The sequence below is a fragment of the Perna viridis genome, chromosome 2 (genome assembly GCF_037379345.1).
Source record: "Perna viridis isolate PV_CMFRI_1.1 ecotype Kerala chromosome 2, ASM3737934v1, whole genome shotgun sequence".
Lineage (NCBI taxonomy): Eukaryota > Metazoa > Mollusca > Bivalvia > Mytilida > Mytilidae > Perna > Perna viridis.
In genome coordinates, this window is record NC_142446.1 from 66126346 (window position 1) to 66140160 (window position 13815).

Below are 13815 nucleotides of genomic sequence, written 5' to 3' on the forward strand. Positions count from 1 at the left end.
TACGATAAAGATAAAAATAGTCACATAATTTCCAGATCCCTGTTCTTTTATAAAAAGGGCCAAAACTTGAAAACTCAAAACAATCTACGTAAGCAAGATATCCAGTTTAACCAAATTTAAGACATAAGTCGTAAAAATCGAAAATGTCAGAATTTAACGAGGCTATTATAGAATCTTTGAGTTCCAAGTTGGTTGGGGAGCGTCACCTCCTTTCTGAATGTACCGTTTTAAAGATACCAGCTTTCATAAGTGAATGGAATGATATTATCGTCTGGGTTTTCGTTCGGAAATGTGTTTGTAAATTACAACATAATGCAGCAAGTGACATAAATTATGATGAAGTTCGTGTACCGAAAACTGGTTTTGAAATTCACCGAAATGACAATTGTGACATTTACATGAATTACGATTTTGAAAATAACTGCTACACAATAGAAAGGCGTTGTTATTGCAGACAGGAAAGCAGAAGTTACAACCGATAAGGTAAGATACTTAAAAAGTTTGTAACACATAGTAGGAATAAACAATATTGAACATCAAATCATTGCCTAATCAAAACATTTCAAATAAAGACGGATAAAAACCCAAATTGAAATACTGTAAGTTCGAAACGCTTTACAGAAAATCGAAGTAAGGTCTTGATCACAGCAAAACATGCCTAAACGGAATACTGATACAAAACATCTATATCAAAATTTAATATATTAGATTATGCCCAACGAATTACTGGTTGTTGTACAGTTTAATTGTCTTCTTCGTACTGTTGTTGGGGTTTTAATTGATATGAAATATTGATATTTTTGTTATTTATCAATGAAACAAATTTAAAGGAATCGAGGTATTTATGTATCACGTATCTTCAACATTGAAGAAATAAATTTTAAATCTATTTGCTCTTTATTTTCTTGAGGACAAAATGTTTAACAATTTTTGATAAAATAATAGTTTCGATACTGTATAGAAGTATCTGTTCCTTAATGTACCAACCTTACATTTTGTTTAAGGAAATGTAAAACAATAATTTTCTCCAAAGTAGGATAAAACATTTACTTACACTTCCATTTACAGCACTCAAAATGAAACATTTAAAGTACAAAATGAAGACAATGCAGAAAGGCAAACGAGATTTAATAACCAAGACGAAATAAAATTTAACATATTGAATTATTTTAACCGTCTACTTCAAGTTTAAATCTCTATATATATACAATATAGGTACATTGTCAAAAATTATTGAAGATATGTGATGAGGCGACGGAACGGGTAGGAAATGCAAAATAAACAGATGAAAGTAAATAGTGAACACATCTCACCGTCTTTATTCATTACAACAGAATCATAGATATCTCGAACAAACCTACTTAAAAAAAACAAGCAATCACTTCTTGACATAGTAATTGATAGCATGAATAAACATAGCTTTATATGTTTTATATCTGAAAAAAAAATAACCAGTAGTAAAGATCATGTTAACATGCTCCTCGAAAGGAGAACATCACTGGCAATCAATGCAATAAAAAATAACAATTTGTATAATTCATCATGCAACTGGGTACACTACCTCTAGGAAAAACAGCATTAAACGGAAACCATGGAAACCAGGAATCGAATGGAAATCAAACGAATATAACCTTAAGTTAACATATAGACATGAAAAAATAGGCACACCCAAGTAAGAACTTGGAATAACAAAAAAACATACATACAGAGAAACTGAAATAAATCAGCAACCCGGACTCTATTAAAATCTGGGAGCATGGATCAGGCGTATCAGATAGAGTAAGCATTCTCTGCTTTTTATAAGCAGCTCGGTGTTTTTTTTTGTTTGTTTTTTTTTTTTAGAAAAAACAGATGACGCTTACCCTACCGGTGCACCTGATTTATGCTCCCAGTTTTTATAGGAGGAGAAGTTGCTCATTTACTTTTATTGCTTTGTACGTATTATTTTGGTTATTTTATGTTCTTGTGTGTGTTTGTTTGCCATGTGTGGTATTTAACCCTAGATTACCCTCTTTTGATTTCCGTTGGAATCTTGGTTCCATTGATTACTCTTTCTAGAAACATGGGTAAAAAAGTACTGTTCTTTGAGTATCTATGTATAGCCTCCTTGAAATACCCAACATGTATAAATAACTAACCAATCAGAGAAGAAGGATTGATCATATAAAATATGAAGAACCTCTTGCTTTTTAACAAATATGTCGAACTATACTGACATTGAGTATTATGTCTTCGATAATATGAACGATGAGATTCATGGACCTCTTTGTTATATAGAACGTGTGTATTGCTTTTACGAACGGAGTGGGATACCTTTGATCGGGTTATTATTATATTGTGTTTGTGATATGAAAAAAAGAAATGCGAATGAAATATTCAAGTCGAAAAGAAGTATAACATTTGGAGAGAGTATTGATGTTCATGACTTTGAATGGGGACAAAAATGCTGTTATAGAGAACAAAAAATGGTAGATGGGAAAAAATTTATAAGAGAGTGCTATTGCAATCTACCCCGTCGTTCATACAGCAGGTAAATATCATGACAAGACGTCAAGTTTCACATACACGCAAAATATCAGGTAGTATAAAGACTTTTTGATTGTATACAAGTAGTCATAAGAAAGGGTGTATATATGTTTTACCCATGATAGCAAAAGAGCCTTATAATGTGGTTTGAAAAAAATACTATCCAGAACACAGACAAAAATACATTTTATCAAGTCGCTGTTAACTATTTGGAAGCCTTTCTTGCTCAAATTAGTGTTAGCTTGTTTACAGTGTTTTCTTTTCTTTTCTTTTTTTTTCTTTATTATTTTCATTCCTAAATTATATATGTCTATCTTTTCAGATAAGAAAACATAAACAACAGAACGTTTGGTAAGGAGACAAAAAGATGCAAACACAGATTTGGGAAGGACCTATAGGATTTGATTTTGTACTGAAGAATGGTTTCAATGTGCAAAAAAGTGACGAGTGTTCTTATATATAGTTACTGTCTAGTTTGTGAAATATTTGGCAGCTGACATTGTGCACACAACGTTCTAATGGAATACATTAAGTTATCAAATGTTTCAGGCGTTTGTAAATCTTTACTTTTATTCTAAATAAAGTCATTCCACAAAAATGATTTATATTGTTCTAGAATAATCAATGCAGATACCACGTGATATCGTAAAATACTGACGTGTCATTGTCACATTTGAGGTTAAAAATACTTGGCACTGTCATTTTACACTTCACTTTGTAAATTTCAAACTTTTTTTAAAGTTCCAAAACTGATTATGTCTATATCAAGCAGCTTTAGTCATGACTGGCGTTAACCATGTCGATTATGTATTCATTCACGACTATGGTAGTTGTTATAGTCACCAAAATTCAATGAATCCGAGAGGACAAGTACTTGTTGTAGAAGGAGTTTTTATCTTACAAAAAAGTAAACTGTTACTTTAACAAAACTTTAAGAACAAAACATTGTGTATTTTGTAAACACGAAAAAAACGAAACTAAGGTTAACAAAAATGACATGTAAAAACATTGAGAAGAAACTATCATTGTCAATGGCTTCGACTGATTTTTAAATTATCGACTTTTACGTATTTATGTAAACAAGTTTAAAATCGTCATATCTGCATTGAATTGAATTCATATTAAATGATAAAAAAATTCGATAAACTATTCACGTAGTTGATAAGCACACACTGTCCCATGCTAACGCGTAAAATAGGTCAATACAACAAAGCTATGATTTTGAAAATGAAAATTCATTTTTGTTTGTACAGTGCAAACTTACAATATTATAATGATATTAGGTTATTTGAATGTTTGTCTTTTGTAATGTTAGAATAAGGAAGCACAACATTGTCATTCGAGTCCGAGTTTGAACAAAGTGTATGTAGATGCAGATATATTACCATTCATCAAACCAATATATATTTTAATGTTAAAGACTAATAAAATATATATAATATTCAAAATGCAATAATCAGGAGATTTATTCAGATTTTTCCAGAAAATTATCATTATCTAAATAAATCACACCTTTTCTGGGAACCAGAGTTCTTTAAATAGAAGCTGGCATACAATAAATCCATAGAAACCATTAGCAAATCAACTCATTGCACCTACTAACGAAGAGTATAAAGTTGAAAAAAATATTTTTGTACACAAAAGTTTCGAGTAACTCAATTTTACATCAATATTCTGAATAAAACTCTGTTATGTCACTTGGAGTAATAATAGTTGGTGCCGTTGGTGGAATAGGACTCTTTATTCTATTATGTATCACGTAGTGTTTGATTACATTGAAGAAATAAGTTTTAAATCTATTTGCTCTTTGTTTTCTTGAGGACAAAATGTATGACAATTTTTAATAAAATGATAGTTTCGATGCTGAATAGAAGTATTTGTTCCTTAATGTACCAACCTTACATTGTGTTTAAAGAAACGTAAAACAATAATTTTATCATAAAACATATACTTAGACTTCCATTTAAAACACTTAAAACGAAACATTTAAAGCACAAAAGGAAAAAAATGCACAAAGGCAAACGAGATTTAATAACCAAGACGAAATAACATTAAACATATTGATTTATTCTGACTTTTGATTCAAGTCCATATATATACCCCATTTCACCGAATTATTTGTTTTCTTGATTTTTTCACTATTAATTCCATTTAAAAGGCATTATAACTTAATAATACACAAAATGGGAGGAGTTTAATTTGCATACATAATAAAACCAGAAAAAATATTCGAGAAATACGAAAAGGACTAATACTGTTAAACATGTCGCACCCAGACCAAGATGTAGAATCACCGTCATCTAATAACGAAGAGGAACATGATCAACCTTGTTGTTGCATTAAGGCAACAGAATCTAAAAATGATGTTTACATATATGTTAGAAAATGTACATGTGACAAATATAAGAACAAAGAAATCATCTACCACTCATCGCCGGATTGTTGCTACAAAGAGAAGAAACGATCAGAAGGAAAAAAAATTGTGTACATTATAACTCTTGTATGTTACTGTAATGGAGAGCCATTTTCACCAACAAGGTGAGTAACAATACAAAAAAGACAACAGACCAAGGTTCAGCAACATGATCAAGACGAAAGGAATCAAACTATTGATTATGTTAGATTTAATTTTGGAATTGAACCAAATTCATTAACTTTTGCTCTCATTGTATAATAAAATACCTTTTTGAATCTAGATAAAACAACAAACCCGAAAGCATAATTAATATAAATAAGGTTCATTCTAAATAATTTTTTTACTAAAATTCAAAAACTTTATACCCAGGCAAATATAAAAAAACTAAAACAATATTCCACATTCCTACACAAGGTAAATTCGTGTAAATGTTAGCTCTTTAATTTTATTATAAAATGGTAAAGTAAAACTACATTATTAGAAAAGCTAAGCTTTAGTTCAATGACATGAACGAAAATTTGCTATAGACTCATAGAAGAAAATCGTACGACCACGTGACTGAATACTGACGTGTCAACGATTTATTTGACGATAAGAACATTTCTGTTTGGTACATGAGAAAACATAATTCAGAAACTACAAATTTTAAAACAAGTGACAGTGCTCTGAAATCGGTTTCAGACATGGCATTTATCAATAGCATTAACATTGACAGTGGTTATGATGAAAATTATTACATCGAAAAACATCTCCACCCTGGTTGTGAAATGTTGCGCATAAAGTATTATAGAAAAAATAGACCCTTCTATATATTTATGCGGCAGTGTTATTGTGATAGATACAGCAATGTTGAGGAAAGCGAAATCGATTTTCGAAATCCTGATGACATGATGGAAGATGGTGTTTTTATTCACAACGATAAAAATTGCTACTATTCGTATACAGAACTTCAACAAAAAAGAAACAGGAAGTATAGGATAATATACGTTCATGGTTTCTTTTGTTATTGTACTAACACTGAGTATCTTTCTTACATAAGGTAACAAGTTATTATTAACTGTAAAATGAAATAACAACATATGATTCTAATGAATCCGTTCTATATACACACGAAACTATTTGAGAAACCCGACTTTTTTTATCATTGATAACCCGGTTGAATCATGAAAACATATCCTTGATCTAAGTAAAAGAAAGAGTGAAATCATCTTACCTTCCTTGAATTCAAACCTTATCATACGATATTATTTAGACCACTTTAAATTATTTGATAAACATCTTTTAAATAGCTGACGTGTCAGTTCTAGCTTTCCAAGCTGCACAGTAAATCAATAAGCTACACACCTATTTTACACGTAATTGTAAGCATAAACTTTTAACTGGGATGATTACGAACTTGCTTTTGATAATACAAGGGTAATGATAAATGAATGTGTTAGATAAAGATATACGAACTTAACTCATAACAACGTGTACATAAGAGGAAACTATAACAAAATGATAACGAACTCAGTACGCAGTACCGGAAATGCATTCTAAATACACAAATTATTTAAAAATAACACATCTTTCGCACTTGCAGTCCCTAAATTAGACTCAGGGTTTTCTAACTTCTATTTAAGACTTAAACGTAGGGTTGGAAACTGTCCAATCATAAATTTACAAATGTGGAAGACAAATGTGTTAATTTTTTACTTGTCAAGAAATCATGAAGCTAACCGAAGAGGACCTAGAGATGTCCACGTAATTTAAACAATCTTTTCAGGTAAAACCTTTTGATTTTGAATGTACACTTATTAAAACATTTTTATCAAAACAAATATAATAGGACGCAAATTTACCATCCTATAGTGCGTTTGTATTCGGATATAATTTGGATTTCGATTTTGCTTGTTATGAAACTCAAAATACTCCAAATAAGATCGGTACATATACTACTGATCACAACTCATACATATGTAATTTGTACAAGCGACATACTATGCAGCCTGCCCTGTGGTGTAATGGTTTCTTCGTCGTTTATTGAAGACTCACGGGTAACTTTGAGCGGACATTTTTCATCCCGGTGTATTGATGTTTCCTTGACACATTCACCATATCCATTATATATATTACAATAACATGTGAGTACAACTTGTATTTTATATTGCAGGTAACCAAATTCAAGAAAATTACAGAATGAATGGATGATAATTTTACATCTATTATGGACGTTAATTGTGAAAAACAAATTACTCTTCCACACAGAATGAATAGATTTTGGAATTGACATTAAACAGAATAGAAGAATTATATATTTAGACAACCAACCCTTTTTTTTTTCTTGTATATTTCAACAATTCAAGAAAGATGTCACTTATGCTTTTCCAAACAAATGTTCTGAAATTGTATTCGCGTTCAATCATTTATTGTCAGATTTAAAACTTTTTATGTATCTAACTCTTTGTTTGTCATTTAAAAAAATAAATAATTTGTTCACCTCGATTTTTTTGCATTAATATAATAAAATGCAGCAACATCTCATTCCTTTACCACTATAGGGAAAACGGAATATTTACCTCGGAATTTGTTACATTTTATAGATTAAAAAATCTCGATAAAGAACTCCTGTGATTTTAATGAAAGGGTAATCAAGGGAATCAAGGTTATAGCGGTAATCGAAAGTATGTAATCCATGGACAAAGACCAGACATGGAAAACAGACATACACAACAAAGAACATAAAGTAACTAAAATCATACATAAAAAGTAACAAAAGTAAATGATCAACTCGGACTCCACTAAAAACTGGGAACATGGACCAGGTGCACCGGTAGGGTAAGCGTCCTCTGCTTTTCTAGAAACACCCGCCGAGTTGCTCATAAAAAGTCAAGTCCGGGGTAGACAAACGAGGAAAGGAAAATATGACCCGTAGAATAAATCAGTTTTTATGGTGCAGATGGATACACCATAACGATCCACGAGTTCATGATGACGACCATAAAACTTATGTAGTGATTACCTCAATCTTGCAGCAAAATAAGCATATGAAAGTAAATACTGAACACATGTCACTGTCTTTATTCATTAAGAAAAAGCAGATTCATAGAAATCTTGAAAACTATTACATAACCTTACTCGAAACACACCAGCAATCATTTTTTGAAAGAGTAATCAAAGGAACCAAGGTTCTAGCGGTAATTAAAGGAATGAAATCCAAGGACGAAGACCAGACATGGAAAAGAGACATACACAACAAAGAACATAAACGAATCCCACAACTTGAAAATACAATTGATGAAACTTTATGGGTAGAAATTCGAGCCAAAGGTAAAAAAAAATATCCTGTGTACTGCATATTAGCCTTCGTCAACTGACCGCGATATATTCTTTACACGATTAAATCATGCAATAGGATGAAATTACCAATTAATTGAAAATCTTGTAATTACGAGTGACCTACATTGCAACTTTCTAAATCACCATAAACTAATAGATACAATTAATCTGTTTACTTTAAATTAAAAACATATTATTACAAAGCCAAACTAGAGTCACTGCTTGATCCAATTATTATCAGTGACACTATGTCGTACAGCTATTCGGGTGTTTTTGATATTCAAATATAAGATCATAATGCCTGTATTTCATTTTTTAAACTGCCCAGAAAAATCCGACGGGATATACAAGCGAGTAGTCTGGCTTTACGATAAGATAAATAAAGAACAATTTGAATATAGGCTTTCTCAAGCTGATTGGATAAAATTACTTCCGGTATATGAAGATATGAATGAAATTTTAAAATATTTACTGTCAAATTTCTTGAGATTGTAAGAGATTGTATACAGACAAAGCTCATAACGATACGCAAACGTGATAAATCCTGGTTCAACAGTGAAATTAGAAGAGAAATACGGAATCTACATCGGTATAGAAAATCAGCACTAAAATTGAAATGTGATAGGGATATTTCTAGGTACAAGCAGCAGAGAAACAAGGTCAATAACATGAAGAAAAGTGCAAAAGAAAATTTCAGCAAAATTTAGATAACATGATTCTGGAAAATATAACTTCTCAGGCCTTTTGGAAAATAATGAAAATGTTGATTAAATCAAATAAAGGATCGTTTGATATTCCTTTTTTATATGACAAATAAAATACGTTTAAACTAAAGAACATAAAGTAACAAAAATAATACATACAAAGTAACAAAAGCAAATGAGCAACCCGGACTTCATAGTAATTGATAGCATGGGTAAACATAGCCTTGTATGTGTTATGTCTGAAAAAAACAGCAGTAGATACCATGTACATATGCTCCTCGAGAGGCAATAAATACAACAAAAAACAATTTTTATTATTCATCATGTAATTGGGGACACTAGCTCCATAAGAAATAACATTAAACTGAAACCAAGGGAACCAGGAATTGAACGGTAATCAAACGAATTTTACCCTATAATAACAACTAGACACGAACAAAAATAGGCGCACAAGAAGGAGTTTTTAGAAAAAAAGATGACGCTTATCCTACCAATGCATCTGGTTCATGCTTTTAGTGGAGTCCGAATGGCTCATTTACTTTTGTTGTTGTGTACGTATTATTTTAGTTACTTTGTGTTCTTTGTTGTATGCGTCTGTTTTCCATTTCTGGAAGTTGACCAGATTATCTTCCTCTTTTGATTTCCGCTGGAATATTGGTTCCCTTGATTACTCTTTCTAGAAACATGAGTTAAAAAAAAGTACTGTTCTTCGATTATCTATTTGTAGTTCTTGGAAATACCAACACGTTTAAATAACTAACCAATCAGAAAAGGATTAAACATTTAAAGTATGGAGAACCTCTCGCTCTTTACAAAAATATGTCGAACTCTACTGACATTGAGTATTATCCCACCGATAATAAGGATGATGAAGTTCACGGACCTCTTTGTTTCATGCAGATTGGGAGAGCTTTGTCCTGGTTATTATCACATTGTGTTTGTTTTATACAAAGACGAAATGCAAAGGCAAAAAGAAAAATAACATTTGAACAGGTTTAGATGTTCATGACTTTTCATCAGGACAAAACTGCTGTTATAGAGAACATAAAACCATACATGAAACAAAAAATCAAAAGAGGGTGCTATTGCGATTCAACCCGTCGTTCATACACCAGATAAATAGCATGACAAGATGTTCAGCTTCACATACACACAAAATATCAGGCAGTAAGAAAAAATATACAAAAGAGATTTGGTAAAGAGAAAGAGAAACAAACATATCTGGGAAGGACTTATAGGATATAATTTTGTTCTGGAGGATGGTTTCAATGTGCAAAAAATAGATGACCATTAGAAACCATTAGCCAAAATAACTTATTGCACCTACTAACGAAGAGTATAAAGTTGAAAAAAATATTTTTGTACCCAAAAAGTTTCGAGTAATGCAATTTTACGTCAATATTCTGAATAAAACTCTGTTATGCCACGTGGAAGCATGACAAAAACATCAAATGTTTTGGATTTTTCGAAATTTTTATATCGTATATTTTTGATTTTGAAACTCTTGACTTGAATATATTCGATTTTGTAAGGACATACTGAGTACTAAATTTCACACCTATAAAGCTTTACAAATCATATATATATTTCAAGCAACTTTGTTCGAGAATGATATGATATATATTTTGAACGATATGGATGCAAATCACTTTGACAAAAACTCAACTACTTATAATATTGCAGGGATGGGAAAATGGAACAAACAAATCGAAAATGGAACCGCTAAAATGCTTAAAAGCTCATTAACTAAAACGCAAGCCGCGTCTAGAGGATAAAATATATAATTGTTTAGTTAGTTTAACTTCGGGTAACCACACAGCCATTCTAAAGCAGTTAAGAGACATTGTTCTTCATACTAACATAGACTTGGACTGGAAAATATTACACATTTTCAAGAATTTAATTATATCAATCACTATTGATCTGGACTATTTGAACATTTTAGGTAGGAAAGGTTTGAATCATGTTTCACACAGTTTCATTACAAAATACAAAGCATTTTGATATGCGTATCATTTTTATATTTAAACATCATATTCAATCGTGATATATATTAGAAAGAGATGTCTGTTTCCATTGTTATATTTGAATCATAACATTTCATCATATTATTATTGTATGTTATCAAAACAATTATAAAACTTTGTATAGATTTTTGGTTTTCTTCAAAACATGAACATAAGCACAAGGAACGGTCAGGTCAAACTTAACACACTTTTTACATTAAGAAGAAAACGAAAGGTCTTCTTCAGCACTCATTCACTGAAAAAAGGTTGAAATAAATGATAAACAAAACTGGGTTTACCTGGTTAAGTAGTTATCAAAGTCCTTTAGATTAGCACATATACGTCCAAAAAATATAAGGGTGAACCAATAGACAACTCAGGGCATTTCTAATAAAAATAAACAAACACAAAGATACTTGAAAAAAGACAATGCAACAAATACTGGAAGGAAATGAATTTAAAAATATTTAAAATGCACAGTAGCATATCAAGAATAAACATAACAACATTAAAACACACGCAAAAGCATAAAATGCATGCAATCAAATATATTAAAATACTAAGTTCAGAAGAAAGAAGAAATTCCCTGATTTATTTTTTTATATTTCTTAACGCACGAATAGTGACTCGTTTACAAGTTCACTCGAATTCTTTCCTTAGGTTATATGAAACATGTATAAAGTCGAAAGAAAATAGAACAAAGGCCAGGTTTAAGCTGTTATTGAATAAGATTATCCTTCGAATGATTCCATTGTTTTGAAACTCAAAATATCACAAGAGACCCTGACACCGGTTGGTAATATATTTAAAAATATGTAACAAGTATAGACCTAGAGCAACTGTATTGATTTTGATGTCTATAAAAAGACATGTGTAATGCTTTTTTAAGAGGATCCATACACCAATTAAAATAATAGACTTATTTTATTTCCTGTCTTTTTTTCCTGGAAATCCTTTTATAAGAATAAAAATGTAATATGCAAGAAGTCTTTGACATACATATTGTACAAGCTGCAAACCCCATCATTATAAAAGACCCGCATTGTCAAATCGAAAGTATAACAAAGAAAGAAAAGGAAAGAGCTGTAATGGCAGAGGCAGAACTCTCACAAACAAGTATTGACAGCGACCCTGATAGTGGAGAATACCACACTATTCTATATCGAATAAAAGAAAAAGGAGAGAAGACTGGGATTTACATTTTCGTTCTCAAATGTAAATGTAACGGATATAGGAGACAGGAATTTCATCATTCGTCACAAAAATGCACGCACTGCTTCGTCTGGAAATTTAAAAGCAAGAGAATAGTTAAATATTTGAAAGAACGTTGTTAGTGTAGTATAGAACCGATGTCAACATGTAAAAGAAAATCGTTGAACTAAATTTATAATTTCCATTATAAAAAATTTTGATTTAAAAAAGAAACGGTTGACGCTACTGTGGTGAAAAAATACTAGTAGTATTTTTGTAAATTAAATAAAGTGGTATTATAGTACGTGTTGCTTAGTATACTTCATCATTTTTTTCAGGGCGGTCCTAGGAACAATCCTTATTAAGAATTTCTCCAGTGAACAAATGTGATTGACAATTCAAGGAAGACTTTTTTCCCTCATATCGTAAAGATTCATTTATTTGTGAAGTTGAAAATATAAAGATCTATTGAAAAAGTATATTCCTTCATTTCATGAAAAATATAATTATGTATCTTTAGAAATATAAATCAGGATTTTTTGAAAACGAAAAAAATAGCTTAATAAAAATATAAGAATCATTTATAATCTTAAAAATCCTAATACGACAAAAAATTACACCAAGAGTAATACGAACATTCCCATCATAAACAAATATTGTAAATTTCGCTACGATGTATACGCGTTTTAAAGAATTACCAATCATCTGCAGCATTAAACTTACTACGACGTTCAAGATAGAAAAATCCAACTGTACACAAGAAGTACTATAAACCAAAAAGATCGATATGAAATCAAGAAGACTAATAGAAAGGATTCCTTCAACTATTAATAATAAAATATTATACTTAAGGTCGTAAGGATTGTCGACTAGGATAAACAACAGCAACAAAGGCACAACAATAAGACAGAATACAATTAGAAAATAAAAAATATTTTCATTGAGTTGTGTGGGTAATAAGATGCAAAACCATTATTCAATTTTTCATTCACAGAACAAAAGGGAAATAAATAATGTCATAAATGCAAGCAACAATCAAAATACAGTCAGAAATACAGAACACATAATTGGGAAAAACGAATACTCCACAGATGTTTATTGATCTTAAAAATCTAAGAATAGAATCAATTTTATTTTTGGTAAGTAGGCAAGCATTAAAAATCCGGATATTTTTGGACGAAGAGGGAAATCCATACAAATTAGAACTAATACATACCTATATATATATATATAACTCTTAATATGTGCATTATGTACCTATATGTGATCCATAGAACCAAAGAAAAAGTTATATTTTATAAACACAATTGTCTATAGGTACAAGTTGTAAAAGTCACAAGGGTACATTAACTGAACATTCTGCTGAACAGAAATAAAAATAAAACGATTGCCAAAACACATACTATAAAGCAACGTGTAAAATGTCCCAAGAAGAATTATGTGAAACTATTCATGAAAGACAAAAATCGACCTAATCTATTGAAAAAAATGTAAAACGAATAACAATGAACATAACAAAAACAACAACCATTAGACTACATACAGATCCCTGGCTTGGGACAGGTATATAAAGTATGGGGCGGGGTTAAAAACCACAAACAAAATTAATAGCTTATACAATTAACATCAATGTTAATTTTTGTTGGATGAAGCT

The 13815-nt window shown here is 30.7% G+C and overlaps 1 protein-coding gene and 1 long non-coding RNA gene across 6 annotated transcripts in view; one reads left to right on the forward strand and one right to left on the reverse strand.

Annotated features, from left to right (window-relative positions):
• LOC148626537 (uncharacterized) overlaps positions 1–13815 on the reverse strand; it is a 50814-nt gene that overhangs the window by 1762 nt on the left and 35237 nt on the right. The window contains exon 1 of one of the 4 annotated variants that reach the window (XM_088570592.1): positions 6398–6500. The exons of 1 other annotated variant lie outside the window; for it this stretch is intronic. The gene's annotated coding sequence lies outside the window, so the exon portion shown is untranslated. Of the gene's footprint in view, positions 1–6155; positions 6310–6397; positions 6501–13815 lie in introns of those variants that run through there. 2 more of the 4 variants (XM_088570593.1, XM_088570591.1) reach the window with 2 other exon arrangements.
• LOC148626538 (uncharacterized) lies at positions 77–7426 on the forward strand. Of its 2 annotated transcripts, XR_015920092.1 has the most exons (3): positions 77–483; positions 2849–5064; positions 7095–7426. It is a non-coding gene; the product is annotated as an uncharacterized LOC148626538 (long non-coding RNA). The 2 variants fall into 2 exon arrangements; XR_015920093.1 differs by lacking the exons at positions 77–483; positions 2849–5064 and adding an exon at positions 6582–6707.